We start from the raw sequence: 6,360 nt of genomic DNA, 5'->3' as shown, positions 1-6,360 counted from the left end.
TCACTGGATAGACATCTGAAGATGTTCTTGCTGCTTTCCTGGCATTCCAGAAACTTTCCTCCCTGCTGTCACGGCCATTGTTTATTCTTCCCTGGAATGGACAATCCAGCAGGGCAGGGGCCTTGCCTGTTTTGTTCACCGATGTCTCTTGCGTACCTAGAATGATGTCTGGAACATAGTAAGTGCTCAGCAAATATTTACTGGCTGTACAGCGTGAGCCCAGGGTTGCCCTAGGCTTGGAGGTCAGGATGACTTTATGAACAACTCTTAGGACAAGCTCTATGGGGCTTATGTTCTTGTGTGGAGATGGACAATAAACAAACAAACCTATCAATGAATAAGATGATTTCAGAGAGCGTGGACTGGTGTGGCTTGTCTTGCTGCACTGTAATGGCCTGTTATCCGTGTCTCCTCCTAGCCTAGGAGAGCCAAGGGGGCAGGGCCGGGGCCCGTCTGGTTCCTTGTTTCATTCCTAGCCCCTGAGGCTGGTGCCTGCCAAGCAGGGAGTAGTTAAAAGAAAAACTGTTTCTGCTGGCTGTAGGAAAGAACGAACACAGGCCAATACAGACTCCAGGCTACATACACCTGTGCCCTTTGGAGGCTGCAGAACTCATTATTATCAAGCCAGGAGTGATTGCTGATAAGCCTGAGTGTGAATTTCTTTGCATATAGGGAGGTAGCAGGGCAGTGTTTAATAACAACAGGGATCATCTTAATTAATGAGCTGATAACTGTAATTAATTGCATCATATCCGGAGGCCCTCTTTGGAATTCTGAGAGGGAGTAACTAGGGTTTGGCAGCTTTGGGTACTGGAAGGGAGGGGCGTGCTAGGATCTCCGTTCCACCACTTCCTTGCTGGGTGGGCTTTGGCAAGTTACAGCTCTGAGCCTCCGTTTCCTCATCAAGAAAATGGAGCTACATGGCAGGGTGGTTGCTAGTTCAAAGCCCTCAATGCCTGCAGCTGCCAGGATTATGGTTCCTGAGGTTATTATGGGAAACCAGGGTGCAGGGCTGATGTAAGGCGTCAGGAGGGTTCTCTGCGGCAGGGGCTCGGTGGGGGCCCATCGCAGGTCTGGGTTTTCCTCTGGGACCAACCCAGGCATCACTCACCCTTCTGGGGCAGCCCTGGGCAAGCTCCTATAAGTAAGGGAGAAGCAAGCAGCCCGGGCGGGCCGGGCCGGGACCTTTCCAAGGGAGAAGCGGGGGGAAGGGGGAGGGGATGAAGGAGTGGGGAGCCCTGTGAGACCTGGAGGGTCTTGCCCCAGCCGCTGCGGGCGTCGGTTTCCCCACCCGTGTGGCGAGAGGCTGGGTGGGCGGGCGGGAGAGAAGCCCTCCTCCGGCCGCGGGGTGGGGGGCGGTTGGGGGAGCTCCCGGCCTTCCGGGGGTCGCCGGGCGCGGCGGTCTGGCCAGCAGGGGTTAAGCGGTGACTTCAGCCGCGGCGAGCAGGCCGGCGGGCCGGGCTGGCAGGCGGGCGGGGGCGGCGCCGCGTCGCGTTGTGCGCCGCGGCTGGACCAGGCCGCTCGGCGGCGGCGGCGGCGGCGGCGGGCGCACCCCGGACCGGGCCGTGACCTCGCGGGCGGCGCGCGGCGCGGCCATTGGCTCGGGCGGCGGCGGGCCGGGCGGCTGGGGCGCGGGGCTGGGCCGGCCCGGCCATGGGCGCCCGCGGCCGCCGGGGCAGCTGAGGTGCGGGGCGGCCGCCGGCGCCTTTGTGAGCGGCGCGGACAACAAAGGCGCGGCCGAGCGGCCGGAGCCGGTGAGTGCGGCCCGCGGGGCGCGGGGTCGAGCGGGGGGCTCCGCGATCCTCGAGACCCCGCCAGGGTGTCCGTGTGGCTCCGGGTCTCTCCGGGGCCGTGGGCGTCCTTGTGCGAGTGTCGCCGAGACCAGGGTCTCGGTCTCCCGCGTGGTCCTGGTCTCCGCTCGTGCGTGATCCTTGTGTCCCCGATTCTCCGGGGTAGAGTCTCTCCCGGAGCCCGGGTCTCCTCCGTGTGCCCGGTTGTGTATGCGAGTGTGTATCTCAGTGTCTCTGGGGGTGAGGTTCCGGAGCTGGGGTTTCCTCTCCGTGTGTATGTATGTCCTGTGACATTGGAGCGATTGTATTACGTGTGTGTGTCCCCTCCCCCCATGGGAGACTCTGTGTCCCTTGGGTGTCCCATCCCTCTGCATGACTCCTGTCTGGCTTTTGTGCATGTGTGTGTGTGTGTGTGTGTGTGTGTGTGTGTGTGTGTGTGTGACCTCAGCAGGTTCTGGCAGGGACAGTTTGGAAATCCCCCCACCCCCACCCTGGGCTTCACTTTCCCTTTGGTTCACCCAGGCCTTTAGGTCCTGCTGTCACTGTGGTTCAGCTCCCCCCTGCACTGACCTGAGGGTCCCTGGGATTAAGTGAGTCAGGGATGCTCTTCTCGCCTCTGCTCTGGGCCCGCCTCTCCCACCCTGGACCCCTGCCCAGAGACTGGACGGGGGCGGCCTCCTGGAGGAGGGGAGTGTGGGAGGAGAGGATGCCCTGGTCAGCCAGAAGGCCACGGCCACAGAACCCCGTCAGGCCTGGACACTCCTGGAGACAGAAAAGTGTGTCCGGGACAGGCTCTGTCAAGATGAAGACCAGCCTCCTGGGCCTCCGGGGGTGGTCTTTGAGAGGAAGGCCGGGCCTGATGTAGGGGAGTCTGGGGAGAGTTCTTTCTCCCTCTTCCATGCTGGGGTCCTGGGGCAGGGGGTCAGGAAGCTTCCTTTAGCCTTGAGAGCCTGAGGACCCTGCCTCGGGTCACAGCAGGGAGGTGGTAGGGGTGGGCCACGCTGCCCACGGGCTCTGGAGCTAAGACTTTGCCTCAAAGGCCTTGGCCTTCCCGAGGGCTTCAGTCCGGGGAAGTTATGCTCCGCCTGCTGAAGCCCCATCTGTTCCTCCTCGGATGCTGGGGAGAGAGGACAGGTCGTGCGGGCTTATTCACATGCTCAGCTCTTTTCTGCAGGCCCTGCCTGAATGGCCCTGAGCTGCAGCATCCGTCCATCCCTCTGTCTGTCCACCCAGCACGATGCCCCCCAGTGTCCAGGCCTCGGGTATATAAACTAGAAAGGAGGGCACAGTCTGGAAATCTCCGAGCTCCCTGTGGCTGGGTTAAAACTTCTCGGGATGGAGTTCTTCCTCTGGCTTGTGAGGCCTCGGGTCGTGCCTGCGTCTTTCTTACTTTGCTCCATCACACTTTCCTTTCCGAGTTACCCTGCTCCTTCCTTTTCTACCAGAGAGCCGTTGCCTTAGCTGGTCCCATCCTTCCCCTCTTCGCTTCTCACTCAGGGATCTCCTCCTCTCTGGGCAGCCAGGCTGGCTCCAGAATTCCTGTTCGTGATGCTCTTAGAGCCCTCACTGCGGTCGGGGTGGGTGTTTACCCCTCCCACTGGACTATAAGCCTTCGAGAGTAGGGACCATGTCTGTCTTGATCACCAGCGCCTGACACACAGTAGGTGCTCAGTAAATGGTTGCTGATTATGTGGATGCCCAGGAACTAATGGTTTCTAAATTGTCCTGTTTCACAGGTTAGCTTTGAAGGAGTCTGGGGAGGGGGAAACTTGGTGGACTTCTTGGGACCCAGGTACTAGGTTTGTTTAAGAGGAAGGCCTACTGTTATTTAAATAAATAATAAATTAACAGATAATTCAACAGTAAATTAAAAGCTCTTTATGGAACCCGGTATGTGCCAGGTGCTGGGCTAGCTGGTGCATATATGTCATCTTTTAAACGGTGGGAAGGAGCAGAGTGGAAAGAATATAATCTTCTTAGCTAAGTTTTAAAAAGATAAAGTGGGTGACATATACCGCATATATATGTATGATAATAGTAGCTTAGTTTTATGTTGCTCTTTCATGTCTGTCTTTTTGTTTCTACAACCACCCTGATAATTAGGCAGTGAAGATGGGCTCGTACCCATTTTACAGATGAGGAAGATGAAGCACAGCATTTAAGTGAATGCCGAAGGTCACAGTCAGTGAAGGACTCAAGCCTGGGTCTCCCTGACCACCCAGTCCTTGCTTTCTTCTGCAAGCTTGTCTTTAGTATCTTTGGAGTCTCGTCTGCTGTCCTTGCCCTCCAGTCCAGGAAAGACAGTCAAACTCATAAACAGCGGAGTAGGCCAGAGTTCTCTTTCCTCCCCCACTGTGCCACCTGGGCCCCAGCTCAGCTCCTTTCTTGCCATGTGTCCCTGAAGAGTTCCTTGGTCTCTCTTTGCCTCAGTGGAGGGCATTTGAGTCCCCTTCCTTTGGGGTCCTAGTCTAATGGGCTCCCAGGAGTGACCCGTCCTCGCACAGCCTGTGTCCGGCCCCAGGCAGTGGTGTGCTGGAGTGTGTACTGAAGAATGAGATCTGATTGCTAAATTTTAGGCATTTTGCGAGTTGGCTGTTAACTTGCAAATTTATTGTATGTAAACTGGCTGTAGTATATACATTTACAATTAAATAAATTATACCAAAAACAAGGGTAATAAGTACTCAGAATACAGTACTTCCTGATTATTTCACTGTTTTTCACAGTTACCTGTGTATCTGTGATTATTCATATCTTTTGTGTGTGTGTGTGTATATATATATAGATCCTTTTATACGTGTGTGTACGTGTGTGTATATACATATATATACACACATACAGATCTTCTTCAATTCTGATGGGTCCTGATAAGCCCATTGTTAGTTGAAAATATTGTAAGTTGAAAATACCGTAAGTCGAGGGAATTCCCTGGCAGTCCAGCGGTTAGGACTCGGCGCTTTCGCTGCCGGGGCCCTGGTTCAATCCCTGGTTGGGGAACTAGGATCCCGCAAGCTGTGAGGTGCGGCCAATAAATAAATAGATAAATAAATAAAATGTTAAAAGAAGAAAATCTCGTAAGTGGAAACTGCGTTTAATACACCTAACCTACTGAACATCATAGCTTAGCCTCGTCTACGTTGAACGTGCTCAGAACACTCCCATTAGCCTACAGTTGGGCAAAATCACCTAACACAAAGCCTAGTTTATAATAAAGTATTGACTGTCTCATGCAATTTATTGAACACTGTACTGAAAGTAAGACACAGAACGGGCTGTGTGGGTGCACAATGGTGGTAAGCGTATCGGCTGTTTCCCCTGGTGACTGCACGGCTGGCTGGGAGCTGCAGCCCGCTGCCCTGCCCTGCATCACGAGAGTGTCGTACCGCATGTCACCAGCCCGGGAAAAGATCCAAATTCAAAATTCCAAGTACAGTTCCCACTGCGTATCGCTTTCACACCATCATAAAGTTGAAAAATTGTGAGTTGAACCTTTGTAAGTCGGGGATGTAATGTGCATATGGGTGTGCTCCTGCCCATCTCTTCCCAACCCTGTTCAGCGGTCTCACCTTGTAGCTTCAAAGTGGCCACAGTGAGAGCATGTATACCGCAGAAATTGGAAAACCATGCGGGTGTCCCAGTTCTCCCCCCTGTGGAGAGCCAGCTGTTAAACATTTACTAGCACACCATGGGGATCTAGCAGTGAGCTCCCTGAGCGCAGCCCCTCCCTGGAGCTTGCATTCTCCTGTGACAACACTCCAGGGCTGGTTCGGGGTCGTCACAGTGAGAGTGGCAGCTGCTGGGCTGGGTCTGCTATGATGGTAGGGTTATAAGTGGCCCCCAGATGAGCTCTCCACTCCAGAAACTGAGTTATCTGCCCATGCACCAAGGAGAGGGGACGTGGGATGAGGATAAGTTTCAGTTAATTGAGAGCCTGCTTTGCCATTGATTGAAAAACCACACTCAAGATGACTCAGGTATCTGGGAGGCAAAGTGGTTGGGGTGCCTGAGGAGAGACTGTGGACGAGTCAAATAGCTCGGGGCTTCTGAAGGTGTGATGGCCGGGGCTCGGGTGGCTAGAGCTGTCTGGGGGTGGCTTAGGCCACGGTGGACGGGACCCATCCATATGGATTCAGGGGAAGAGTAGAGTCAGACTGTTGAATGGGAAGGCTGTAGCTCTTGTACAGTCTGAGAGCCCTGGCTGGGAGAGCGGCGTGAGCACAGTTACATACAGCGGGAGTGTGTGCAGAGTGTAGCAGAAGAATGGGTGGGGAGAGGGCAAGGGTCTGGGTGGAAGGAACACCATGTGCAAAGGCTTGGAGGCATGAGCTGTTGGAAGTTCAGTCTGGCTCAGGTGTCAGGTGAACCAGGAGTCTGCAGAGCTGGTGGCAGAGCAGGGGAAGTCCTGAGCCTTTCTCAAGTCAGAGCGCACAGCATCATCTGGGTACCAGCAAAGGAACGCTGCCCGACCTCTTCTGCCAGGGACATTGTGCTCTGCGGATCACCCCCTCCCTTGAAAATCTTTAAGTTTTCTGGGTAGTTTCTTTTTTTTTTTTAAATTAATTAATTAATT

At 54.7% G+C, this 6,360-nt stretch overlaps 1 long non-coding RNA gene across 1 annotated transcript in view; it reads left to right on the top strand.

Annotated features, from left to right (window-relative positions):
• Positions 1-1,652: 1,652 nt before the first annotated feature.
• LOC114485025 (uncharacterized) overlaps positions 1,653-6,360 on the top strand; it is a 12,658-nt gene continuing 7,950 nt past the window's right edge. Inside the window, exon 1 of the long non-coding RNA XR_003678463.2 lies at positions 1,653-1,754. This is a non-coding gene — a long non-coding RNA (uncharacterized lncRNA). The remainder of the gene's footprint in view (positions 1,755-6,360) is intronic.

Source organism: Physeter macrocephalus, unplaced genomic scaffold (genome assembly GCF_002837175.3).
Source record: "Physeter macrocephalus isolate SW-GA unplaced genomic scaffold, ASM283717v5 random_307, whole genome shotgun sequence".
Classification (NCBI taxonomy): domain Eukaryota; kingdom Metazoa; phylum Chordata; class Mammalia; order Artiodactyla; family Physeteridae; genus Physeter; species Physeter macrocephalus.
The sequence above is the reverse complement of the archived record's forward strand: the minus strand, read 5'-3'. Positions and strand labels throughout refer to the sequence as shown.